Raw genomic sequence first — 12,866 nt, 5'->3', positions numbered from 1 at the left:
CAGTAAAGTTGCAGGATATAAAATCAACATACAGAAATCAGTTGCATTTCTATACACAAATAATGAAACATCTGTAAAAGAAATAAAACTATCCAATTCACAATAGCATCAAAAACAATAACATATTTAGGAACAAATATAACCAAGGAAGTGTAAGATCTGTACAATGAAAACTACTAGACTTTGTTGAAGGAAATCAAAGAAGAAACAAACAAATGGGAAGACATTCCATGTTCATGGATCAAAAGAATTAATATTGCTAAAGTGTCCATACCACCCAAAGCCATCTATAGATTCAACACAATCCCTGTCAAAATTCCAATGGCATTCCTCACAGATATAGAAAAAAAATCAATCCTAAAATTTGTTTGGAATCACAAGAGACCCAAATAGCCAAAGCAATCCTGAGAAAGAAGAACAAAGCTGATGGCACCACACTTCCTGATTTCAAGCTATACACCAAAGCTATAGTAATTAAAACAGTATGGTCTTGGCATAAAAATAGACACATAGACCAATGGAACAGAATAGAGAGCCCAGAATTAAATCCCTGCATATATGGTCAACAAATATTCAACATGGGAACTAAAAACATCCAATGGAAAAGGCTAGTCCCTTCAACAAATGGTGTTGGGAAAACTGGACAATCACAAGCAGAAAAAAAAGAAATTAGACCCTTATGTTGCACCATTCACAAAAACTAACTCAAAATGGATGAAAGACTTAAGCATAAGACTCTTAGAAGAAAACATAGGGAAGAAGCTCCTAGACTTTGGTCTTGGCAATGATTTCTTGGATATGACACCAAAAGCACAAACAACAAAAGCAAAAATATCTAAGTGGGACTACGTCAAACTAAAAGGCTTCTGCAGAGCAGAAGAAACAATCAACAAAATGAAAAGGCAACCTAAAGAATGGGAGAAAATTTTTGTAAACCATATATTGGATAAGGGGTTAATATCCAAAATATATAAAGAACTGATACAGCTCCAAAAAAAAAAAGTCCAACTAACAAATGGGCAGAGGGACTGAATAGACATTTTTCCAGAGAAGACAACCAAATGGCCAACAGGTACATGAAAAGATGCTCAACATCACTATTCATCAGGGAAATGCAAATCAAGGGACAGCAAATAACCAAAATAATCTTGAAAAAGAAGAGCAAAGTTGGAAAACTCACACATCCTGATTTCAAACATATTACAAAGCTACGTTAATCAAAAGAATGTGCTACTGGCATGAAGACAAACATATAGACAATGGAATAGAACAGAGAACCCAGAAATAAACCCTTGCACGTGTGGTCAAATGAGGTTTGACAAGGGTGCCAATAACTGTCAATGGGGAAGGACAGTCTATTCAACAAATGGTATTGGGACAACTGGATACCCACATGCAAAAGAATGAAGTTGGACTCTTACCTTACAACGTATACAAAAATTAAGTCAACACAAATCAAAGAACTAAACATAAAAGCAAAAAGTATAAAACTCTTAGAAGAAAAGGGGGGAAAGCTTCGTGACACTGGATTTGGCCATAATTTCTTGGATATACTCCCACTTCCCTTGTCCCACAGGGTGACAGCAAAGCAAAATAAACCAGATGACAGGCATCATCGGTGGTGTGGAACTATGTTGCTTAGGAGCCATTTCCATATTGCAGCTAGGCATTAGGCGATTCTATAGCTTAAAAAGCACAGGCAACAAAAGTAAAAATAGGTAAACTGGACTACATCAAAATTAAAAATTCCTGTGCATTAAAGGACCCAATAAACAGAATGAAAAAGGAACCTACAGAATGGGAGAAAATATTTGCAAATCATATATCTGATAAGGGGTTAATATCCTGAATACATAAAGAACCTGTACAATTCAATAACAAAAATACTCCAAATAATCAAATTTTAAAAATCAACAAAGGACTTGAAAAGACAAGTCTGCAAAGATGATATATATATATGGGCCACGAGCATATGAAAAGATGCTCAATATCACTAATCATTAGGAAAATGCAAATCAAAACCACAGTGATATCACCACACACCCATTAGGATGACCACTGTATATGAAAAAAAACCCCAGAAAATAATAAGTGTTGACAAAGATGTGGGGGAATTGTAAATTTTGTGCACTGTTGGTGGGAATGTAAAATGGTGCAACCACTGTGGAAAACAGTAAGTTGGTTCACTAAAAAATTAAAAATAGAATTACTATATAACCTTGCAATTCCACTTCTGGGTAAATATTAAAAGAACTGAAAGCAGGTGAAGAGAGATTTGTATACTCATGTTCATAGCAGCATTATTCACAATAGTCAGTAAGTGGAAGCAACCCAAGTGTCCACTGATGAATGAATGTAGAAAGAAAATGTGGCATGTACATATGATGGAATATTATTCAGACTTAAACAGGACAGAAATTCTGGCTCATGATATAACATAGGTGAACCTTGAAGACATTATGCTAAGTGAAATAAGCCAGTTGCAAAAGAGAAATACTATATAATTCTGCTTATATGATATATCAAGGGTAGTCAAATTCATAAACAGAAAGTAGAATGTTGTTTGACAGAGGCTGCAGGGGAGGGGAAAATGGGATGTTGTTGTTTAATGGGTATAGAGTTTCCATTTTGCAAGATGAAAAAGTTCTGGAGTTTTGTTGCACAACAGTGTGATTATGCTTACTACTACTGACCTGTACACTTAGAAATGTTTAAGATGATAAATTTTATGTTGTATGTATTTTACCACAATTAAATTTTTTTTGATTTCTCCTTTAATTTCACCAATGATCCATTGGTTGTTCAGTAGCATGTCATTTAGTCTCCACATCTTTGTCACTTTCCCAGTGATTTTCTTGTAGTTGATTTCTAGTTTCATAGCATTATGGTTGGAAAAGATACTTGTTATGATTTCAATCTTTTTAAATTTATAGAGGCTTGCCTTGTTTCCCAACGTATGGTCTATCCTTGAGAATGTTCCATGCGTGCTTGAGAAGAAGGTGTAGTCAGCTGTTTTTGGATGGAGTGCTCTGTATATGTCTATTAAGTCCATCTCATCTAGTTTTTCACTGAATCCACTATTTCTTTATTGACTTTTTGCCTGGATGATCTATCCATTGATGTATGTGGGGTGTTGAGATCCTCTACTATTATTGTGTTGTTAATATCTCCTTTCAGGTCTCTTAATAGTTGCTTTACGTACTTTGGTGCTCCTGTGTTCGGTGCATATATATTTATAATTGATATGTCTTCTTGGTGGAGTGTCCCTTTTATCGTTATATATTGCCCGTCTTTGTCTCTCATTACCTGTTTTATCTTGAAGCCTACTTTGTCTGATATAAGTATGGCAACACCTGCTTTCTTTAGCTTGGAGCTCTGTCTTCCATCCTTTCACTGAATGTGTTTTTGTCTTTAGAGCTGAGATGTGTTTCCTGGAGGCAGCATATTGTTGGGTCCTGCATTTTAATCCATCCTGCCACTCTGTGTCTTTTGATTGGAGAATTCAATCCATTTACATTTAGAGTGATTATTGATGTATGATGGCTTAATGTTGCTATTTTTTTTTTTGGCTCATTTTCCAGTTCTTTCACATTTCCTTTGTTTCTCATCCCATGTATTTTGGACTACCAATTCAGTTTGGTAGTTCTGTATGATGATTCTTTTAGTTTTCTCTTTATTTATCATATGTGACTCTGTTCTGATTATTTTTTTAGTGGTTACCATGAGGTTTGTATAAAAAATCTCATAGATGAGATAGCCCATTATCTGATGACCTCTTATTTCCATAGACTAAGTCGATTCGATCCCTTTCCTCTTCCCCTTCTAAGTTATTATTGTCACAACTCATTCCATCTTGTGTTGTGAGTGTGTGTTTAAAGTGAGGAGGTTTTATTTATTTTTGGTGTTTTCCTTCCCTTAAACTTTGATTTTTATAATTGTTTGCTAACCTATTTTTTGTGTGTGTGAGGAAGATCAGCCCTGAGCTAACATCCATGCTAATCCTCCTCTTTTTGCTGAGGAAGACCGGCTCTGAGCTAACATCTGTTGCCAATCCTCCTCCTTTTTTTCCCCAAAGCCCCAGTATATAGTTGTATGTCATAGTTGCACATCCTTCTAGTTGCCGTATGTGGGACGTGGCCTCAGCATGGCCAGAGAAGTGGTGCGTCGGTGCGCGCCCGGGATCCAAACCTGGGCCACCAGTAGTGGTGCGTGTGCACTTAACAGCTAAGCCACGGGGCCGGCCATGCTAACCTATTCTGATAGAAAGCTGCAATATTTCTGATTTTGTCTACCTATTTTTCTCCTTGCTCAATGCTCTGTATCCCCTTTCTCAGCTATTATTTCCTTGAACAAGCTCTCTGCTACTTTTTCCCTATCTTCTCCCTCAGGAATACCTATAATCCTTATGTTGCATTTCCTAATTGAGATGGATATTTCTCGGATAATTTCTTCATTTCTTTTTAGTCTTAGTTCTCTCTCCTCCTCTATCAGGAGCATTTCTGCATTGCTATCCTCGATAATGCTAATTCTTTCCTGCATATTTTCAGCTCTGTTCTTTAAAAGATTCCAGATTTTCCTTTATGTCTTCCATTGTGTTTTTAATCTCCCACATTTCTGATTGGTTTTTCTTTATGGTTTCAATCTCTTTTGTGAAGAAATTCCTGATTTCATTGAATTGTCTATCTATGTTTTCCTGTAATATGTTGATCTTTTTTATGATACCTATTTCGAATTCTCTGTCATTTAGGTTATAAATTTCTGTGCCTTCAGGGTTGATTTCTGGGTGCTTGTCATTTTCCTTCTTGTCTGGAGATTTAATATATTTTTGCCTTGTGCCTGCCGATGTTGGCTTGTTTTTCCTCATCCTAAAAATATCTGTTCACAGTTTCCACCTGCCGCCACTGGGTGGGGGTCAAGAGCTGTGTATTCTGAGTCCGCTGTGATCTGTGGGCACTCTGGCTGACCGATTGTGCTGAAGCACTGGGCGTGTGGGGGGAGGGGCTCTCTCTTTCACCTGCCCGATCCCTTGGGCTTCTCGTTCTTCCCTTACTATCTGCTCTACTGGGGTGCTCGGATGTTGACGGCATGCCCGCAACATTTCTGTTTCCTCCGAATGGGAATTTCCCACAGGCTGTGAGAGAACTTGGAGAGCGATGGTTTTCCCACAGAGGGCCGCCCCTCCCCCCACCTCTCTGGGAGCTGCGCGGACCCGGATTTGCAGATCGAATGGGGAGGGAGAAGATTTCTTCTTACCTCTCCCCACTTCCTCTGGGGGTTGCAGCACTTTCACCTTCAGATGTATGGCTGCGTGGGTCTCTCAGACGTCTTTTGTGTTGTGTGAGTGTCCTTTGTTGGTATGCGAATGTCCTTTTTGTTGTATCTTATCAGGGGAGAGTCTACGGGGAAAGCTCACTCTGCCAAGATGCTGACATCACTCTCTAAAATTTTTTTAAAAAGCAACTCCTTATTGAAAAGCTATCATATGTCAGCCACTATGCTTGGTTCTTTTATGACATATTATTAAAGCAACTTCCATATGTGGGAAGTCCTATATTTGTTCCCATTTTATGGACATTGAAATTGAGGCATTAAGCAATTTTGTGATTTTCATGATCTCATAACTAGTTGAGCTTGGCTTCAGAGTCAGACATCCTGGGTTTCAATTCTAGTATTCCCATTGACTCGCTGTGTGGTTCTGGACAAGTTAGTGAACCTGGGATCCTATGTTTCTTCATCTGTCAAATGGGCACAATAAGAATGCATGCCTCCTAGATTTTTGTAAGGATCAAAATAGATGGTGTACGTTAAGTGCTTCCAACAGTATCTGGCACATAGTGAGTGCCCAGTAAAGATGGATTTTGTATGGTTAGAATTATTATGTACCCAGGTATTTCTGATCCCAGCAGCTATACTCTTAACACTCCACACGATGCCAGAATCTGCCTATTTCTTAGGGCTAGATAATCATATCCTCAGATAAAGATCAAGTCTGTATTCAGAACACTAGAATTCTATATATTCTATCTTCACTGATGGCATTTATTATTTCACATAGTTCCTTATGAATAGAAAAATGTGCATAAATTATAATTCCTTCCATTTATTGACAGATGCTGTACACCTGGGCTGTGCTAATCCCTAATGCTCAAATCATGTAAGATAGAAGTAGTAGCTAACATTTACCGAAAGCTTGCTGTCAGACAAGCTGACATATTTGGCCAGTAACAACAATGTGCCCAGATAGATTCAGTTTGTTACCCATATAGACAGGAAAAGTAATATCAACATGGTGTCAGCTCCCACTTCCCTTGTTCCACAGCGCGACATCAAAACAAAATAAGCCAGATGACAGTCATTATCAGTGGTGTGGAACTCTGTTGCTTAGGAGCCATTTCCATATTGCAGCTAGGCATTAGACCATTCTATAGCCTTCAGCTGTACTCTAAAGGTGCGGAGGGGAGGGAAGCAAGATGAAAAGTTTCAGAACCAGAGAGGTGATAAGAAACTCCCTATGGCAGCCTCTCTCAAAATAGATGGTGAGAAATGGTCTTGTAGCAGCATCTCAGAAATCAGCCTGTCTTTCCACATTCCTGGAGGGTAACAGGGCATTCTATCCAACTCCAGGTCACACTGTGGTTGAAACTTACTTACATGGCCCATATACAAGTTTGTCAGTGTGCTGGCACAGAGCAGTTCCCCTACATATACTGTGCTCCAGAAATAATCTGATGCTCATGACAGTCATTAGAGGCATATTTTATCATCTCTAAATAGCAGGTGAACAAACAGGCTCAGAAGAATAGAGAGTCTTGCCTTGAGTCTCAAATTAATACAAGGTAGGTGAAGATATATCTGACTCTCGGGCCCATGCCTTTTACCATACACTAAACTGCCTTCAGTTTTACCAGTGTACAAGGTGGATATGCACTGTCATTCCAACTGGACTAGAGGATCTTTGAATATAGAGAGTAAGATTTAACCTACTCCTATACTGCTGATGCCTAATTCAGTGCAAAGCAAAGTAGGTACTCATGGAATAATTGTTGACTCATTTGCTGGGGACTCATTCTGTACTTAACACATGGCCTACTTGATAGAGTTTAATTGCTTCTAATGACAGTTTGTTACACAATCTCTGTAACATAGGTTGTTCTTTTTCTTAAATGGGGCAACAGGAGAATAACTGTGTGACTTGATCATGTTAATGGTATTCCTTGCTCGAGAGAGAGAGAAAGTCTTCCATTGTAAGCAAACTAATATAGTAGTAAAAGCTTTGGCTGTGGATTCAGAATATTATATAGGTTTTATTCCAGGGTCTGTTTTCTCGGGTTTTTTTTTCTTTGCTAAATAACCTTGGGCAATTTGCTTAAATTTCTTTATATCTATGATTCCTCATCTCTAAAATGTGTATAAGACCATTACTTACCTCTTGGACGTATTGTTTTAAAGATTAAATTTTATATATATAAAGTATTCCTGGGCCCCACAGGTTATCATATCTCAAAGCTGTTTTTCAAATCACCGCAAATTGTAGCGGCATGTTCAGAATTCCTGAGATGTGATTTCCAAATGTCTGTTTCCTCGTCTCATCGTATCTGAGGCCTAAAGTCAACCTGACCATAAGGGAAAGAACTTAATTTTAAAACTCTATGTTACATCTGTTATGGGCTGAATCGTGTCACCCCAAAATTTATGTGTTGAAACCCTAGTACCTCAGAATGTGACTGCATTGGGAGATAGGGCCTTTAAAGGGATGATTAAGTTAAAATAAGGCCACTAGTGTGGGCCCTAATCCAATCTGACTAGTGTCCTTATGAGAAGAGACAATTTGGACACACAGGGAGACACTAGGGATGTTACACACGCACACAGAGGAAAGACAATGTGAGAACACAGTGAGAAGGCAGCCATGTGCAAGGCAAGGAGAGAGGCCTCAGGAAACAACAAACCTGCCAACACATTGATCTTGTACTTCTAGCCTCCAGAACCGTGAAAATAAATATTCTGTTGTTTAAGCCACCTGGTCTGTGGTGTTTTGTTAGGGCAGCCGGAGCAGACAAATATACTACAACACGTTTCTGTCTCTTTCTAGACCGAAGGCAAGAAATGTGCCTCATTTGTCCCTCTTGCCCCAGTGTACACAGTCTGTCACACAGTCGGTGCATAATAAATATCTGCTCACTGCACAATGCCAATGAAGTATACTAGGAGAAGGGGCTACCATTTACTGAGCATCTAGTGTGGCAGAAGAAGAGCAGGGTGGGGGTAGGTTAAGAGTAGGGGGACTTGAATCTCCACCCCAGATTCATGGCTGAGGGGCTGGCCAAGTCCTATGTCCTCCTCCGTGTGGGTTACTGACTCATAGGGCACACTCTGGGGTCAGGCTGCCTAGTTCATATTAGCTTCATTACTAACTTCCAGTGTGACCATGGGACATTCTCTGAACATCTCTGTAACTCCTTCTCTTCATCTGTCAATGAGATAATAATAGTTTCCATATCTTGAAGCTGCTGTGAGGATTAAATGAAATGATGACATATTTAAGTGCTAGAACTGTGCCTGGCTCAATATAAGCAGTCAATAAAATTTAGCTCTTAAAATGTACATGCCTCACAATTACTATAAGCAATTATGCATACTCAATAAATGTTCATAATTAATATTAGTTTATGGCAATTGCTACTAACATTATTTAATTTAATTCTTCTAACAATTCTGCAGTGTAGGTGGTAATATCTGCTTTCTATAGAAACTGAGTTGCGGTAGTTAGGTATCCTAAGCAAGTGCCCTTTGAGAGGAACTATTGGTCAAACAGAAAAAGGTTCCACATGCTTACAGATGGTGTTACTAAAACATCAGTCTAGTTTTCATCTTAAAATTTTATCTCAGGTGGATTGACTCCAATTTTGCTGAGTTTTCAGCTTCATTGAAAAGAAACAAACATGAAGGAGGACTGAATATCATGCATCATACAGGAAGTGGGATTTGCACTGGCTTTAGAATCTGATAGGATACTACTGGGTTTTAGACCTGGTCTAAAAGACTCAGTTTCCTCATTTGTGAAATGAAGGTGACCATACCTATTTTGAAGGTGTGTTGGGAGGTTTAAATTGAATATGGTATGTAAACCTCCAAACTTACAGTATGTGGTATGTAGTAGGCTTTTATAAACGGTCACTTTGGGCTATCTTTGTATTCCCATAATATGTCACAGGGCCTGTTACATGGCAAATGATATTTTCAGGATTTTTTTTTAATGAATGCCCCCCAAAGGCTTCTCAAAGTCACTTTTTTGGTTCTTTTTCACAGGGAAGGGTTCACCCTGAGCTAACATCTGTTGCCAGTCTTCCTCTTTTTTCTTTTTCCTCCCCAAAGCCCCTCAGTGCATAGTTGTATATCCTAGTTATAAGTCCTTCTAGTTTTTCTATGTGAGCCGCCACCACAGCGTGGCAATTGACAGATGGGTGGTGTGGTTCTGCAACCAGAAACGAACACGGGTGGCCGAAGCAGTGAGAGCACCAAACTTTAACCACTAGACCATGAGGGCTGGCCCAGTAATTCTTTTCTTTTTAATAAATGAACTAGAGCAATGACTCTTAAACATTTTGGTCTCAGAAACCCTTTACACTCTTACAATTTTTTGAGGATGTTAAAGTGCTATCGTTTATGTGAGTCATATCAACTGATGTTTATCACGTTAGAAATTAAAACTGAGAAAATGTTCAAATGCAACAATGTACAAACATGCATCCCACTAAATGTCAGAGGGATGAGGTCATCACAAGTCCTGTCATCTCTGGAAGACTCTACTGTGCACTAGAGAGTGAATAAGAGTGGAAAAGGAAAATAACTTTTAGTATTACTATAAAAATAATTTTGACCTCTCTAATCCCATGAAATGGCCTTGTGAACCCCTGACCTAGAGGGAAATGTTGCAAATTGTGGGGACATATGAATTCAGGGGAATCCACCTGGCAAACTGAAGCTTTGAGTTATAACCTGCCTTCTGGATTCACTGCTCTCCACTGAAGTCTTTACCCTGTCTTCAGAACCCGCATGAATTAATGAAGGAAACTTGAGGCTGTGGTAATTAAGGAAGTCTTTGGTCCAAGGAATCCTAAATATTTATCCAACCAGGATGATAACTCAAGAAAAGGGATAAAGTGGGGGTGAGGGAATGTGGGAAAAGGAGTAACATTCTGTGATCTGGGCTTCAACCAACCAGTGGAGGGCTGGTAGTCTTTGTTTACCTCCCCAGTATGGCTGCAAGTAATATGCATGGTCTGAGTGTATTGTTGTACACCTAGATTAAGAAGTGCATAATTTTCTAATGCATGGTTTGACCAAGCACTAGATAGACAATGAATGTACAAAAATACCCTAGTTGTGATTCTGAGACTCCTAGAGACATACACAGATCAGTTAGGGGATAACTGTAGAAATTATGTTCAACAGATTTACATTTAATTGTTTTCTTGAGACGATGCCTCCTCCCAAAGGAAAATAACGTACCTATTTATTTAGAAACACATATTTCCACTATTAAATTATGAATGATTCTTCTTTTGAAGAGAACATTAATATTTGCATTTGTGCGGGTTGCATGGGACACGTGAGGCTTTTTGTCATATGTTCTTTGTTTCCTGCCTTGACATGTGTTACGGCTATGAGGCTGTTAATAACAGTTCACAAGCCCCGATATAATGTTAAGAAAACCGGTAGATGATTGGTTTCTGTGTTTGCCGGATTATAGCTGATGCTAAGCCACTGAACTAAATATCTACCTGCAACTTTTAATTTTGAAAATTTTCAAACCTATAGAAAATTTGAAAGAACTGAAAGAAGACTAAAATGAGTTCCCAAAGACAAATGTTAACATTTTCCCATATTTGCATGCACACGCTCTATCTTGTCTATTTTGATCTATCTATAAATTATCTATCTAAGCTTTATGCTGTACCATTTGAAAGAAAAATTCAGATGTTATGACACTTCACTCCTAAGTATTTCAGCATTCCTCTCTTAAAAATAAGGACATTTTCCTAGATAACCACATTACTGTTAGCAAACTTAAAAATTTTAACATTAATTCAATGAGATTATGTAAATAAATATATTTTTCATTTTCTCAAACGTTCCCCAAATGTCTTTCATAGACCTTTCTTTTTCCCAATGCAAGATTCAGTCATTCGATCTGTTGGCTGTATGCCTCGCTTTTCTACTTTATTAAAGATCTAGAACAAATCCCTCAACCTTTTTGTTTTGTTTTTCATGACATTGAACTTTTGAACACTCCACCCAGTTTTCTTTTATAGTGTCCCACAATCTATATTTGTCAGTTTCCTCATGATTAGATTCTGGTTAAACATTTTTGGCAAGAATACTACATTAGTGGGATTATATATTTGATATTTTACATCAGAAGGCATATCATGTCAGTTTACCCCAACCTTGGCTAAAATGGTGGCCACCCACCTTTCCAGTTAAATGCATATTTTCCCCTAGTAATTAGTAAGTAATCTGGGGGTTAATAACTTCAATATCGTATTCTCTAATAACATTTCATACAATGATTTTATCATTCACTGATTCTCCTGGCCTAAATCAATTCTTACATTGTGTGCTGCATTTATTAACCAGTATTCTTATTTAAAGAAGAATTATTTCCCCAATTTTCCCTCTCATTCTTCACTCTTTTGAAAAATCTCTTGTGCTAACTAGACTGTAAACTTTTTAAAGCAGAGACTCCTTCTATTCTTCCATATGCCTTTCCCAGAGTATTTTGTGTCGTACCATATGTCCTAGATGCACTAAAAAATATTAACTAGATTGAAAGGCACAAACCAGAGAAATCATGGTCCTCCTTCATGTCACTAATAAAATTTAATAATAACAACGAGTGTTTCCATTACTGAGAACTCACCATATGCCTGATACTAGGCTGGACACTTTAAATGCATTATATTTTTAAATTATGACAACAATTCTACAAAGTAGGCATTATTCTTAACCCCAGTTTACACGGGATATAACTGAGGCCGAGAGAACTCAGTCAACTCAGAGAAGGTTATTTAATAAGTAATTATTGATGATCACACCAACTCCTGAAATCAGGGCTTCTGTGATCTGACTCTGAGCTAAAATCTAGGCAGACAAGAATAATTGTTCCTAGCAGAACAACATATTTAGGGTTCTGTGAAATTGAATGTTATGAGGCCCTAAGCAACCTATCTGAACAATGTTATGGACTATAGTTGAAGATGTATTAGTCTGCTCTTTTCTAAGAGTATCCAGTAAATAATTATATGTCCCATTGACGGATTGTCTAAATGTCTACCCGACGTCTAATATACCATATCTCTTTTACTCTCCACGTGACACTTCAAGGAAGTTTCAGTTTAACGTCAGCAGAAACAAGGATGTGGATCCAAAATCAATGGCTTCGAAAGAACTGCCAGAATGTCTTTTTTCCAAAGTGGTCATATCATTGTGCATACTCAGCAGCAATGAATGACAGTTCCTGGTTCTCCACATCCTCGTCTGCATTTGGGATTGTCAGTGTTTGGGATTTTAGCCATTCTAATAGGTGTGCGGTGGTATCTCCCTGTTGTCTTAATTTGCAATTCTCTAATGACACACGATGCTGAGCATTTTTTCATATGCTTAATTGCCAACTGTATTTCTTCTTTGGTGAGATATCTGTTCCTATCTCTTGCCCATTTTTTAATTGGGTTGCTTGGTTTTTTTATTGTTGAGTTTGAATGGATGTTGTTTTATTGTTGAGAATGAATGAACTATTGTTAGTTCTGTGTATACTTTGGATACCAATCCTTTATCAGATACTTGTTTTGCAAATACTTTCTCCC

Source organism: Diceros bicornis, chromosome X (assembly GCF_020826845.1).
Source record: "Diceros bicornis minor isolate mBicDic1 chromosome X, mDicBic1.mat.cur, whole genome shotgun sequence".
Lineage (NCBI taxonomy): Eukaryota > Metazoa > Chordata > Mammalia > Perissodactyla > Rhinocerotidae > Diceros > Diceros bicornis.
This window is presented reverse-complemented; position numbering follows the sequence as displayed.